This window comes from Ictidomys tridecemlineatus, chromosome 10 (genome assembly GCF_052094955.1).
Source record: "Ictidomys tridecemlineatus isolate mIctTri1 chromosome 10, mIctTri1.hap1, whole genome shotgun sequence".
Taxonomy (NCBI): domain Eukaryota; kingdom Metazoa; phylum Chordata; class Mammalia; order Rodentia; family Sciuridae; genus Ictidomys; species Ictidomys tridecemlineatus.
In genome coordinates, this window is record NC_135486.1 from 114950962 (window position 1) to 114965609 (window position 14648).

Here is a 14648-nt window from a genome sequence, read left to right on the forward strand (position 1 = left end):
AGGGAGCTGCATCTCAGAACAGGCAGCCCAAAGCCACTGTTAGGCCCACTTTTTAGCCCCATCTCTGAAAGTAGTTGCATCCATCTTGACTCAGTCCCACAGCTATCTTGAGTTATCTCCACTATTGCCACCACCACATTTAGTTGCAGTAGCATTATCATGGGTCATTGGCTGGGGGCCAGAAGTCCAAAACAAAGGTGAGGTACAAGTAATCTTCAGGGAAACTATAAGATTATAGGGTAGAAACTGTAATAACTCAGATTTGCACTTCAAGAAAGGAAGAAACATAGCCAACATGAAAAAACAAGGGAGAAAATTGCTCCAAACACACCAAGATACTACAATAATAGAATTCATGGACAGTGCAGTTGAAGAAATGTCAGAGAAGGAATTAAGAATATATATAATTAAAATGACCTACAAAGTAAAGGATGATCTAATTGAAAAAATACAGAAAACCATTGATCACACCAACAAAGAGATAAGGGGGCTAATACAGGTAGCAAAAGAGTACTTCAAGAAAGAGGGATTCTGGAAATAAAGTCAGAAATCAAGGAAACAATCAACAAACAAACAGAAACCTAAGAGAAAGCATAAACATCAGATTAGATCACTTGGAAGATAGAATGTCAGATAATGAAGAGAAAATATACAATCTTGAAAGTAAAGTTGAGCACACAGTGAAGATGGTAAGAATCCATAAACAGAACACCCAATAATTATGGGATAACATCAAAAGATAAAATCTAAGATTTATTGGGATAGAGGAAGGCACAAAGATTCAAATCAAAGGAATGCACAATCTCTTCAATGAAATAATATCAGAAAATTTCCCAAGTATGAAGAATAAATTGAAAAATCAAATACAAGAGGCCTAGAGGAAACCAAATGTACAAAATTACAACAAATCTACACCAAGATGCATTATAATGAAAAGGTCAAGCATACAGAGTTAGGAAAAAAACTTAAAAGCCACAGAGAAAGGAATGAGATCACATATAGGGAAAACAAATTACGATCTCTGCAGATTTTTCAATCTAGACCCTGAAAGCTAGAAGATCCTGGAAAAATATATGCCAAGCTATGAAAGAAATGGATGCCAACCAAGAATCATATTCAGCAAAATTAAGCTTTATATTTGATGATGAAATAAAAACCTTCCATGAGAAACATAAGTTAAAAGAATTTAAAACTAGAAAGAGTGCACTACAGAACATCCTTGGCAAAATAGTCCATGAGAAGAAAATGAAAAACAGCAATGAAAATCAGCAAAGGGAGTTATTACACTAAAGGAAAAATCAGCCAAAAGAGAAACCAAGTCAATTTAAATACCAAAAATATACAAAAATGACTGGGAATACAAATCATGTCTGAATAGTAACCCTCAATATTAATGTCCTGAACTCACCAATCAAAAGACATAGAGTGGAAGGTTGAATTTTAAAAAAAGACCCAACAATATGCTGCATTCAAGAGGCTCATCTCATAGGAAAAAGCATCCACAGACCAAAGGTGAAAGGTTGGGAAAAAACACACTCACATGGACTGTGGAAACTAGTAGGGGTTTCTACCCTCATATCAAATAGACTTCAAGCCAAAGTTAATCAAAAGGGATAAAAAAGAAAATTTCATACTACTTAAGGAAACCATACATCAACAAGACATAAAAATTATAAATATGTATGCCCCAAGCAGTAGAGCATCTATGTTCATCAATCAAACTCTTCTCAAATTCAAGAGTCAAATAGACCACAATACAGTAATTTTTATGACTTTAACATGCCTCTTTGCCACTGGATTGACCTTCCAAACAAAAACTAAACAAACAAATTATAGAACTCAAAAATACAATCAATAAAGACTTAACAGACATATAGAGAATATTTCATCCACCAATGAGTGAATACACTTTCTTCTTAGCAGAACATAGATCCTTCCCTGAAATATTATGCCACAAAGCAACTCTTAGCAAATATAAAGTAGTAGAGATACTACCCTGCATTCTATGAGATTATAATGAAATAAAATTAGAAATCAATGATAAGATAAAAAATATAAGATACTTTAAAACCTAGAGAGTAAATATTATGCTATTGAGTGAACAATGGGTTGTGAAAGACATCAAAGAGGAGATTAAAAATTATTAGAGTTTGTGGCTCAGTGGCAGAGTGCTTGCCTAGCGTGTGTGAGGCTCTGGGCTTGATCCTTAGAACTGCTTATGAAAATAAGTAAAATAAAGACATGATGTTCATGTACAACTACAAAAATAATCTAAAAATCTAAAATAATTTAAAAAATTCTTAGAGGTAAATGGAAACACTGACACAACCTATCGAAATCTCTGGGACACTATGAAGGCAATACTAAGAGGAAAGTTCATTGCATGGAGTTCATTCCTTAAAAGAAGAAAAAGTCTACAAATAAGTGCCCTAAAATTACATCTGAAAGCCTCCCCCTCAAAAAAAGAACAACAAGTCAAGACCAAAAGCAGTAGAAGAGAGGAAATAATTAAAATCAGAGATGAAATCAATAAAACTGAAACAAAAGAAACAATTGAAAAAATTGACAAAATAAAAAATTGGTTCTTTGAAAAAACAAATAAAATCAATAAACCCTTAGCCATGATTACAAGGAAGAGAGTAAACTCAAGTTACTAACATCTGTGATGAAAAAGGAAATATCATGATGAACATTACAGAAATTCACAAGATAATTAGAAACTATTTTGAAAATTTGTACTCCAGTAAAATAGAAAATATCGAAGGTATTGACAAATTTCTAGGGTCATATGATTTCCTCAGACTGAATTAGTATAATATTCATGAGTTAAATAGATAAATTTCAAGGAATGATATAGAAGATAGCATCAGAAGCCTCCCAACCAAGAAAAGCCCAGGACCAGACAGATACACAGCTGAGTTCTACAAGACCTTCAAAGAACTAATGCAAATACTCCTCAAACTAGTTCATGAAATAGAAAAAGAGGGAGCACTTGAAAACTCATTCTATCATGCCAATATTACCCTGATTCCAAAATCACACAAAGACACATCAAAGAAAGAAAACTTCAGGTCACTATCTCTAATAAACATAGATGCAAAAATTCTCAATAAAATTCTGGCAAATAAAATACAAAAACATATTAGAAAGATAGTGAACTACTATGAATTAGGATTCATCCCAGGGATGTAAGGTTGGTTCAACATAAATATAAATGTAATTCATTACATCAATAGACTTTATTAATTATAAAACGTAATTCATTACATAAATAAACTTAAAGAATCATATGATCATCTCAATAGATGCAGAAAAGACAAAATACATCACTCCTCTATGTTCAAAACACTAGAAAAACTAGGGATAACAGGAACTTTCAATACTGTAAAAGTTATCTATGCTAAGCCACAGGCTAACATCATTCTAAATGGAGAAAAATTGAAAGCATTCCCTCTAAAAACTGGAAGAAGACAGGGAAGCCTTCTTTTGCCACTTCTCTTTAACATAGTTCTTGAAAATTTAGCCAGAGCAATTAGACAGATGAAATAAATTAAATGGATATGGATAAGAAAAGAAGAACTCAAACTATCATTGTTTTCCCACAACATGATTGTATGCCTAGAAGATCCAAAAAATCCCACTGGAAAACTTCTAGAACTAATAAATGAATTCAGCAAAGTAGCAGGATGTAAAATCAACACCCATAAATCAAAGGCATTTCTTTACATTGGTGACAAATCCTCTGAAAGAGAAACTAGAAAAATTATCCCATTAAAATAGCCTCAAAATAAATAAATAAAATAAAATACTTGGGAATCAACTTAATGAAAGAGGTGAAAGACCTCTAAAATAAAACTACAGAACACTAAAGAAAGAAATTGAAGAAAACCTCAGAAGATGGAAGATCCTCCCATACTCCTGAACAGGCAGAATTAATATTTTCAAAATGATCATACTGCCAAAAGCACTATACATATTTCATGCAATCCCAATCAAAATCCCAATGGCATTCTTCATAGAAATAGAAAAAGCAATCATGAAACTCATCTGGAAAAATAAGAGACCCAGAATACATAAAACAAACTTTACCAAGAAGAGTAAAGAAAGGTGGCATCATTATACCAGAACTTAAACTAAACTACAGAGCAATAGTAACAAAAACAGCATGGTATTGTCACCAATGGTACAGAATAGAGGACACAGAGACAAACCCACATAAATACAGTTATCTCATACTAGACAAAGGAGCCAAAAAATTATGTTGCAGAAAAGATAGCGTTTTCAAAAAATGGGGCAGGGGAAACTGGAAACCTACATGCAACAAAGTGAAATTAAACCCCTGTCTCTCACCATGCACAAAACTCAACTCAAAGTGGATCAAGGACCTAGGAATTAAACCAGAGACACTGCACCTAATAGACAAAAAAGTAGGTCCAAATCTTTATCCTGTTGGATCAGGCCTTGAATTCCTTAATAAGACTTTTATAGTGCAAGAATAAAAATAACAAATCAATAAATGGGATGAATTCAAATTGAAAAGCTTCTTATCAATGAGGTGAATAGAGAGCCTATAGATTGAGAACAAATTTTTAACCAGATACACATTGATAGAGCATTAATATCTAGGATAAATAAAGAACTCAGAAAATTTTGACATAAAAAAACACATAATTCAATCAATGAATGGTCCAATGCATTGGTTCAGACCTGGTACATATTACATTTCAGTCCTAAGCACAGATTAGCCTATTGATATTGATGATTCTATTTGTGTGTTCTATATAATATTGGGGTTTGTTTTGATGTAATCATACAAGCATAAAATATAGTTTGCTTCACTTTTGTCCCCAGTACATCTCCTATCCCTCCTCTCCTCCTTCCCCCTGTTCCACTTCATTTAATCTATTGGTGTTCTATTTATTTATAGCTTTTAAATTAGTGTTTGTAGATGTATATAAAGGTGAAATTCAATGTATGTAATACATTCATTTATAGATATAGCATAATTTGGTAAATTTAATTTTATTTTTTCTCTTTTTTTCCCATTCCTCCTCCCTTCCCCTCAATCCCCTTTCTCTGCCCAACTGGTCTCCCTTTCACTTTCATGGGATTTCACTCCCCTATTTATTTCTTAGTTCGGTATAGCTTCTGCATATGACAGAAAACATTCAACACTTGACTGTTTGAATCTGTTTTATTTCACTTATCCTGATGTTATATGGTTCCACGCATTTCCTATCAGATGACATAATTTCATTATTCTTTATGGCTGAGTAAAACTCCATTATGTCCATTTTAATGTGTGAGCTGTTCCTCATGTAAGTAGAGCAGGTGGAAAGTCCTATTGGATTTAGTCATAACATCATCTCAGAAAAACACATGTTTTTATAACATAGAAACATATAGATTCCATAGGAATGTGTTTCCAAAAGAAAATAAAAATGTTTTGGGGTTTGGGTGGACTAATTAAATTGTTTATAGTTATAAAATGATACAACAAACTTTCCTTGTTGAATGAGTGTTGTTTTACATGCATTCAAATCTTATCATATTTTGCCAGTGAGAAGTTCACATTTTCAGGCTAGTGTCAGGAATCCCTGGGGATTTACAGACCAGAGAGATGGGAAGAGTTGTCTGGGGTGGTTATAAGTTTATACAGAAGGTTGACACTAAGAACAGATAAAAGAAGAATGACCTACTTCTGCTGCTTAAATTTCTACTCTTTCTGTTGATTTTTAAGAACTTTGAAGATTTATCACTTAATCCTTAATGCCTCAGACCAAGTAGACACAGAATATTAGATAATGTTCCAATTAGATACATAGTTCATCATATGGTGACATTAGATAAAAAACTGGTGTTATTTCCAAACAATCAGGGGATGTCTTTCATTACTAAAGTGATGGGGGCTCACAGGTAGTAATGACACCTGTTACAGAGCTGTTCCTCTCTTAGCTGCCCAGACTCGATGTCCACCCATTTAATTAATCCTCTATTCACCAAAAATCAGGAGGCCATATATTCTGACTTATCATCCCAAAGGAGAATCTCAAATCATATTTTGGTGTTCCTGGACCTTGTATCTGCTCTGGCATTGCACCAAGGGGTTTGGAAGTCTATGTGTCCATGCAGGCCACTGTTTTCTTTTTCTTTCCTTTCACATCCATTGGTTTGGGACATGCAGACTTTCCAGAAAGCATGAACCTCTCTTTTGTCAAGAATTTGGGTAACTTCTGTCTACTGCAATATTCTTGTAGGGACTGCACAGCAACATGAAAACACACTGGTGGGACCATCAGCTCCATCTTGTCTATGTCCCGTCTCTCCTTGAGAGGCCATCTTCCCAACAGAATTAATACAGATCGGACTGAAAGTACAGTGAAGGTGACTGACACAGAGACAACTTTTCTTGGTATATTAACAAGGCAGGAAGATGAAGTGGTCACCAAAGACTCCCTATAAAGGATCATGCACAACCACAAAAATCTCACCCAATTCAACTCAGGTAACTTTTCTTGATGCCAGGAGTAAAACCTTCTGCTGGATATCAGGCTACAATAGTGGATAATACCCAGACTGGGCCCTTGAGAAGCTCAATGTCTGGTTCAGGGAAACACTGGTGGAAACAAGCAATGTGCTATAAGAGTAGAGAAGACAACAATGGAAGTGTGTGCAGAGCACAGAAGTTGCTTTAGAGGAATAAGTGCTGTTGCTGGTGGTGATGGTGGTGGTTTGTTCATTTCTTGGTTTGTGAAAATTTTTTTTGTTTTGTTTTGAACTGGGAATTAAACCAGACGTGATTCTCCACTGAGATGCAGCCTTTATTCATTTATTTTTATTTATTTGTTTATTTATTTTGGTACTGGGGATTGAATCCAGGGGTGCTTAATCAATGAGCCATATCCCTAACACTTCACTATTTGTTCTAATTAGTTATACATGTCAGTAGAATGCATTTTGAGACATTATACAAAAATGGAGTATAACTTCTTATTCTTCTGGTTTTACATGATTCAGACATACACCAGTCATGTAACCATATATGCACACAGGGTAATGACCAGTTCTTTCTACTATCATTAATATATATATATATATATATATATATATATATATATATATATATATATATATATATATATATATGATGCTTAGGGGTTCACTGCATTTCTGAAGCTGGTTTTGAACTCATGATCTTCCTGCCTCAGCCTATAGAGTCCTGAGGAGAACAGACAAGGAATAAGTTGTCCTATTCTTTGAGATTAGTAAGGAAAGACTCTACCAAAATAGGTGCTATAAGAGCTGGCTTTTGGAGGCTCAGCAGGGGTCTTTTATGAGGCACAAAAATATTCTAGGCAGAGGAACCTGTGTGGGCAAAGATATATGGATGGAGCTTGTGTTGACAAAGATCTCATGATTTGTACATACAGCAGCTATGGGACTGGGGCTGTGTTCAGAGGTAGAACGCTCATCTACCATGTGTGAGACACTGGGTCTGATCCTCAGCATCACAGGAAAATAAAATAATGATATTGTGTCCACTTATAACAATAACAACAACAACAACAATAACAACAACAACAACAGCAAAAAGAAAAACAGCTAGGTTCCAGGAACATATAAGGAGATTAATCCCAGTGGCTTCAGTTGGATTTCTCATAATATCACATAACCTTTGGCATTATTGATTACACAGTGGTTTATTGATTTTACACAAAATAAGAATTGAAAGAATTATGGAGTCCCATTCCAGGTACAAAATCCAGGTCTGGCCACTCGCCCAGCCCCCTAAATCCAAAAAGTAATTGCAAAAATCAAGAAAAGAACTTTAGTCAGTGCAGCCACACCAGAAAGACAAGGGGATCCATGTTTTTAGTCATGTTTTCTGGGTGCTGGCATGACCTGAAGGTTTAAATAGAAGCAGAATTGGGACAGTGTGGAAGAGGTATGCATTGTTAAGCAGTCTTGTCCAAACTGAGGTCTAAAGGATCACTACCTCACTTCTAGCACTGTTAGGTGGCTCCTGAGAAGTCCTTATCACTTGAAAGGAATAAATTTTATTTATTGTTCAGGATGTTTTTCTACCAGACTTGGAATCCTAAAAGGGGAAGTGTAGGTCCCATGAGATGATTGCTCCTGTGGAGGGAATAAACTCCTGTGTTTATCTGTCTATAAGGCTCTGCCTTTCCTGGAAGGTAATAAACAATGACTAAAGACTTCTGGGAACCACCCTGGGGTTATGAAACAAGATACTGTAAAAGATGACACTTGAGGGGTTGGGGTTGTGGCTCAGTGGGAGATCACTTGACTGTCATGTGTGAGGCACTGGATTTGACCCTCAGCACTGCATAGAAATAAATGAATTAAACAAAGGTGTTTTGTTCATCTACAACTAAAAATAATATTTTTAAAAAAGATGATAGTTGAATTTTCCTTCAATCTTGATTCAATCTTCAAGGTGTATAAGATAGATTAGATAAATTTGTAATCTATTGCTAGTTTTTATATGAGCACTCCTTAAATTATTAACATGTCTATGTGCAGAGCTGAGCAGTCACAAATATTAAGTTAGTAAAGGATACTGAATGAAGGAAGAATGCCAAGCTTTATCCTGCTTTTAGTTATTCATTGTACAGCTGCAGGCCCCAGAGTCAATGTCTTTACCCAAGGCAGTATCTTTAAGTCCCTGTTTTCAAACAAAGGTCAGAGTAGGAGAGTGCATGATTCTTTGCCAATTGCAAAGAGGACACTTGACCCTTTCAATTCCAGGAGATGCAAAAGTGGCCTTTCCACTGGATTCATCCCTGGCCCCACCTCCTTTACCCAGCACAAAAACTGGCCTCAATGAATCGTAGCTTGTCACAGAAGGGACACTCTGCAGGCATAGTTCTTCAAAGGCAGCCCATATAACTGTAAGAAAAATACAGAATTCAAAACTGATGAAGGAAAGTGGTGAAGAACCTTACCCCAAATTCTTCCATAGAGACCCGGGTCCTCCTGGCTATCAGCCTTATGCTTACTATCTGTGAGTCACTGTCCAGCATTTTGTCCTCCAGAAGCCTGGAGTTGGTGGCCTAATCAGGTTACTGTTTTCCTGAACTATTTGGAAGATCAAAATAGATGATGGAATTGAAATTGCTATGAACACTTAAGAATTTTCTATTGATCTTAGGCAAACTGCTTGAGCTTCTCCCTGTCCTGAAATCTATTTTACTAGGGTTTGGGGATTCATGGTGAAGTGTATTCCCAGGGATTATCTGATTGGCTCTGAGTTTACACGTAGAGTGATGAACCAGAATTCAACAGATACACCTAATGCATAAGTTCTTATCACATGCAGTGGGAACCTCACTCTTTCAAGCTTTGGGAATTCTGGGGAAAACCAGGTTCCTTGGGTTTTGTCTCTTCATCTTCTGGGTTTTCTGCTAAAAATATTCTGGAGGACTGTACCTGTTCATATGGTGATTCCTGTGCCCTCCTGGCTGTAGAACCATTTGTACAATGCACCATAGCCCCTCAGATTCCCTGGGAGGCTGACTGAACAATTCCCTCTTTTCTGTGAACCTCTCCTAGCACATTCTTCCCTCCTAAATCTCAATTCTCCCACCCTGAAATTCACAGAAATGTCTAAATGATGAGCATCTCGAACAGAAAATACCAGACAGAAATTTTAAGAAGTTTTATTCTTTTCTTTTTTTATTATCTTTCCTCTCTCTGGGAGATTAGCATCAGTAAAGAGACTTGTTTACCCCCAACATAAAATCTACTAGCAACCTGACAAACACCCCAAACCCAATTGGGCTTTTCTTTTTAATTTCCCTCCACACTCCAGCATGAATGAATGAATCTATACCATCTAGAAGTGATGTAATTTAGTTTTATTGTACTGTTATAGTTAAAGCTTTGTCCAATGGTTTTATAAACTAACTTTCATACCCGTCACATATAATTGAACCCAGCCTTTATTGAAGTGCACTAGTGGCCACTGACCAGAACTTAAAGCTGTTCCCCCCATCAGCCCTGAACAATTTCAAGGGTGCTTCTTATAAGCCTGAAAACAACAAAAAGGAAGTTTGGGGGTCTAGCCAATGCACACAAGCCAGGTTACAGAAGCAGGAGAGTGCAGTCAAGTGACAGGAAGCCTAACCAATAACAGTGAGTCCAGTCACCCCATTTACATAAACAGAGCCCAGTTACCCTAGTTACAGAAACAATGCCCCACCAGGTAGTTCCATGTTCTTAAAGGTTTAGATAGCAAAAGGAAAAGAACATCTTGACCTAGTCATGATCCTTCTACTTCTCATGGTTGTTTTACAGAATTGAGTCACAAACCAAAATGGAGTCACATTTGCTTTTACTATCACATTCCCACTGGTTTTAGTAGGTTTGATGTAAAACTTGCACATCATTAGGCCTCAGTTTCTTTTTCATCCTTCTGTGTCTAAGGGACCATACTAGGCTTGCAGGACCATAAGTCAAACCTCACCTACACTCTTGTGTAATATGCAGAGCCCTATAGTAGTCCCAATCAGGAGAAGGACTATGGGTCCAACTATGGCTGAGATGATGGTAGTGAGCCAAAGAGACCATGAGAAATAGTTTTGGAACTAATTGTCTGAAGCTTCTTATGTTTTGTGTTTCTTTCTCACTAGCACAAAACTGTTTTTTATTTTCCCAGAATGGTTTGCATAAAACAACACATTTTTCCTAGGGCCATACAAAATCCTACTTGTTTTATAAAGAGATGATCTAGACCCCATCTGTTTGTAATACCATTTCTGTCAGAGAGTCTAGTAAAAATTCTAGTTTGGAGACTGACATTTTTAGTTCTTCTAAATCTATTCGATGGCTGAGGGACTTAAAATTTTAGTTCTCCTAAATCTATTCGATGGCTGAGGGACTTAAAATTTTTAGAGCCTGTGATAAGAGCTGCAGTTCCCAAAGCAGTATACTGATCCAGCTATTCCCATACCAGCCAGGAGAGGAACTAAAATGGGGGCAGCCTGTCTATGTTGATAAATCAGTGGGCCCTGGCCTTTTAATAAGCCCAGGTTCTTTTCCTTTTTCTCCATCAATATAGTAGGTTACATATTTCCGAGTTATTGACAGTTTTGAGATTTAGGCAAGGAGTTTGAAGTGGGACCGGGAAGCACAATTTTTGGTGAACGGGGAGTTGTCCCACTTATAATTTGGGTTGTGGAAGCAAGTGTCTCTTTCTGGGAGATCATACAGGGTGATCATGAGGGTAGTTCCCCAGGTACATCTTCCTGAGCTAGACATATTGGCGAATATCTATACTGACCATAATTTTTTCTCTAATATTAGGGACCTACTGCTGCTATAAAGTAAAAGGGCGATGACTGTTCTTACTGCTTCGAGCTGAGAGGGACCAATGTGCAGTGGGGAAGCAGTTTGGAGTCCCTTTGTAGAAACTGAGAGCGTCAAGGAGCCCATGGTAAAAATCTGGTTCAGGAAGAACAGATTGTAAATTCACCTGGGGGTGTGCACTTCTATGAGAGAAACAAAAGACATAAATACTGTAAATAAAATTAATGCAAAATAGCAGTTGTAGCATCTGAAATCTTTTCATGAATATTATGAAAATGATAGAAATTAATAATTGTTTACCAGGAGGCAGAAGACCTGAGAAATTGTTCCCATAACAAGGCCTAACAAAGCCTAATAAGGCCCTTTTTTTCTGGACATAAATCTTTAACATTGTCAGAATTGTCAGAAATGTAGACACAACATTTATTTAAGTTAGATAATGTCATCTTATTTTTGTAAAATATCTTTATTGGCATGACCTCTACATTCAGTAGTGATTTCTTTGTTACTTAGGGGAAGATAATAATACTAGCAAACACTGATTAAGTCTACTTGTGTATGAGGTTAGGAAAATATGTAGGCCTTAAACTGACAAAAAACTGCTGACTCTGGCAATTTTTATCATCAGGCATTCTTGCCTAAGAATTTTTCTTTTGTTGCCTCCAGTCTTACTTATTTTGGGGAGTGTTAACACAAGTGTACATTTTATGTTACATTAAAATAAGTGTTATTTATTTTAAATGCCCAGGAATGGCTGTGCTTTGGTTTTTAACTGCTTTTGCTAGGTGTTTAAGACCAACCTGGTCAAACTGACCTTTTTCCTATCTATTGGTAAGAGTCAGCTGAGTTTCCTTGGAGGACACTCTTGGGGAACTTGTGAGCAGCATTTCAGCTCTGCTAGTGCTATCTGCATTAGGATGGTTCAAGGTCTTGCTGACCATGTGGCTTTCCTTGGAAGCATCAGGCATGTCTCCCCTTTGTAATGATCTTCCTCTTTTGCAGCATGTACACTCATTGGCTCTCTGTTCTTCAGTGGTCTCATTAATCTCCCTTATCAGGAGGTTATGAGGCCCAGAGTTGCAAAGCTCTTCCCCCTGTCCTGGGTTCAGGCTGACTCAGAGGGCAAGAGCCAAATATTGGTTTTCTTGGCCCCTTTATTTTAACTTTAATTTTTAAGTTTGACTTTTAACATCCAGCAACTCAGTTTTATCAGTCTTATACTGAGAATATTCTGTTTTACCTTTAATGTTTATAACTTTTGAGTTAATTTTTTTTACATAACACAATATCTTTATTTTATTTATTAACTTATTTAATGTTGAGGATTGAACCCAGTGACTCACTCATGCAAGGCAAACACTGTACTGCTGAGCCATAACTTTAGCCCCTTTTCAGTTAGTTTAATCCCTTTTAATTATTATCTGTCTACAGATGATGGCTTAACATCTCAAATTAGCTTAGGTTGTGTGTTCATAAAATTTTACTTCTATAACACATTAACAGGCATCAGTTATTGTTAGTTGCGGAGCAGGCTGAACAAATGTTAGCTTTGCTTGTTTGCCTCAAGTCTAAACACTCAACCCCACTCAAGGTTGAACACTCGACTTTCACCCATCTGGTATAATGGAAACTCACATCTGACCCCTGGCTGGTCTGCCTGAAGGCAGAAGATGACACCCTTAGCAACTACAGTGATACAATCACTGTATGCCAACAAGGCAGGTTGTAGATCCAGAGAGCCCATTAGATTTTGACTATAAAATCTCTCTCTTGCCAGGTACCCCTCTCTTGTTTTCTCATTCTTATCTCACTTTTGCTCTCTTTCATTCTCCCTCTCATTCTCTTTCTCTTTCTTTCCCTCTCTCATACCCTTTGTTCTCTCTCTCTCTCTCTCTCTCTCTCTCTCTCTCCAACTTTTCTTTCTCTCTCTCTCTTTCTCTTTTGTTCCCTATTAATCAGACACTGCCACAATAAAGGTCTCTTGGTTGTTCTCAGTGTCATGGTCACTTTTTTTAGTTATAATGAAAATAGAAATTGAAATTAACAATAGTAAATCATATCTAGCTTGTATATAATTTTGAACCTTGGCTGAATTATATATTTTTATTTGAGATCATAGTAATCTTTTTAATAAAATCAATCTTTGAATATAACTCTAAATTAACTGAAATCTGGCCTACTTTGAAGTTATTTTGACATGCTGTAATGTGGGAGGCAGCGCCTTATCTCAAGTAAGGCAGGGCTCTTCACAAGGGTTAGGTAAAGTGTTTTAGCTCTAAAGCTGATCTTTGTCTCTCCTTTAGATATTATTTTATAAAGTTTACATATATTGCTTTCTGACTCTGTATGAATGTTAGCTAGCACAATATGACATACATCTGAAACATTAATTCAAAAAAGGCTGAGCGCTCTTTCTTTTATGTGGAAATGTGGCAAAAATCTTTTATAATATTAACATTTAAACAGATTAGGCTCTCATTATCTCTTAAAATACCTTTAAATTTTTATATCCCAGTGTAAAAGGTAACATAAGGCTTGGTTACAAAACATCAAATAATATAAATAAAACCCCAATAAAATCTATTATCCTTATAAGTTTAAATTACCATTACAGACAATTCTAGTTTGGAGAATACCAACTTGATAAAATGTTCCTTTAACCTTTTACCTTAAAGCCTTGCATACCTGAAAGACATAAACACATTAAATCTGTAAAGAAGAGTAATGTACCACACTTTTATCAATGTTTTTATATTAACCAAGGTTATCTTTTAAAGAAAAATCTAGACTGTGTAATGTAGAACAATACTTTAAAATAAACGTTGCTGTTTAACCAAGATTATTTTTTGTAGGGGATAAAATTCACAGACACAAAGTAATTAATATTTTTAGAAGGTTTTGTCATTTTAGCATATAAATATATCAGCACATTAATATTTGTCTGTAGGGAAATACGTTGAATAGTTTTAACTATTTGTGTTACATATATCACCAACTTATTAACATATAAACCTTTTAATATTTATCTTTTATTTTTAGACCTTTATATTACTTAATTAACCCTTTTGTTGTTTACTTAGATGTATTAAAATTATACTTTACTACATAAAGACTTTTTACCTGGAACCATTTTTTAAATGGTTCTAAAGCTGATTTTTGTCTCTCTTTTAAGATATTATTTTATAAAGTTTACATATATTGTTTTCTGACTCTGTATGAATGTTAGCTAGCGGAATGTGACATACATATGAAACATTAGCTTATTTTAAAAAACTTATTAGATTTTTACTAAATATATTTTTATATTAGAACATTTTAAT

The 14648-nt window shown here is 35.6% G+C and overlaps 1 protein-coding gene and 1 long non-coding RNA gene across 3 annotated transcripts in view; one reads left to right on the forward strand and one right to left on the reverse strand.

Annotated features, from left to right (window-relative positions):
- The window catches only part of LOC144367661 (uncharacterized), a 75119-nt gene that overhangs the window by 38873 nt on the left and 21598 nt on the right, over nt 1-14648 (reverse strand). The window contains exon 3 of one of the 2 annotated variants that reach the window (XR_013427188.1): nt 7675-8910. The exons of the other annotated variant lie outside the window; for it this stretch is intronic. This is a non-coding gene — a long non-coding RNA (uncharacterized LOC144367661). Of the gene's footprint in view, nt 1-7674; nt 8911-14648 lie in introns of those variants that run through there. 2 annotated transcript variants of the gene reach the window in all.
- Nucleotides 1-14648, forward strand: part of LOC144367640 (cytochrome P450 3A21-like) — a 94895-nt gene that overhangs the window by 36436 nt on the left and 43811 nt on the right. The window lies entirely within an intron of this gene.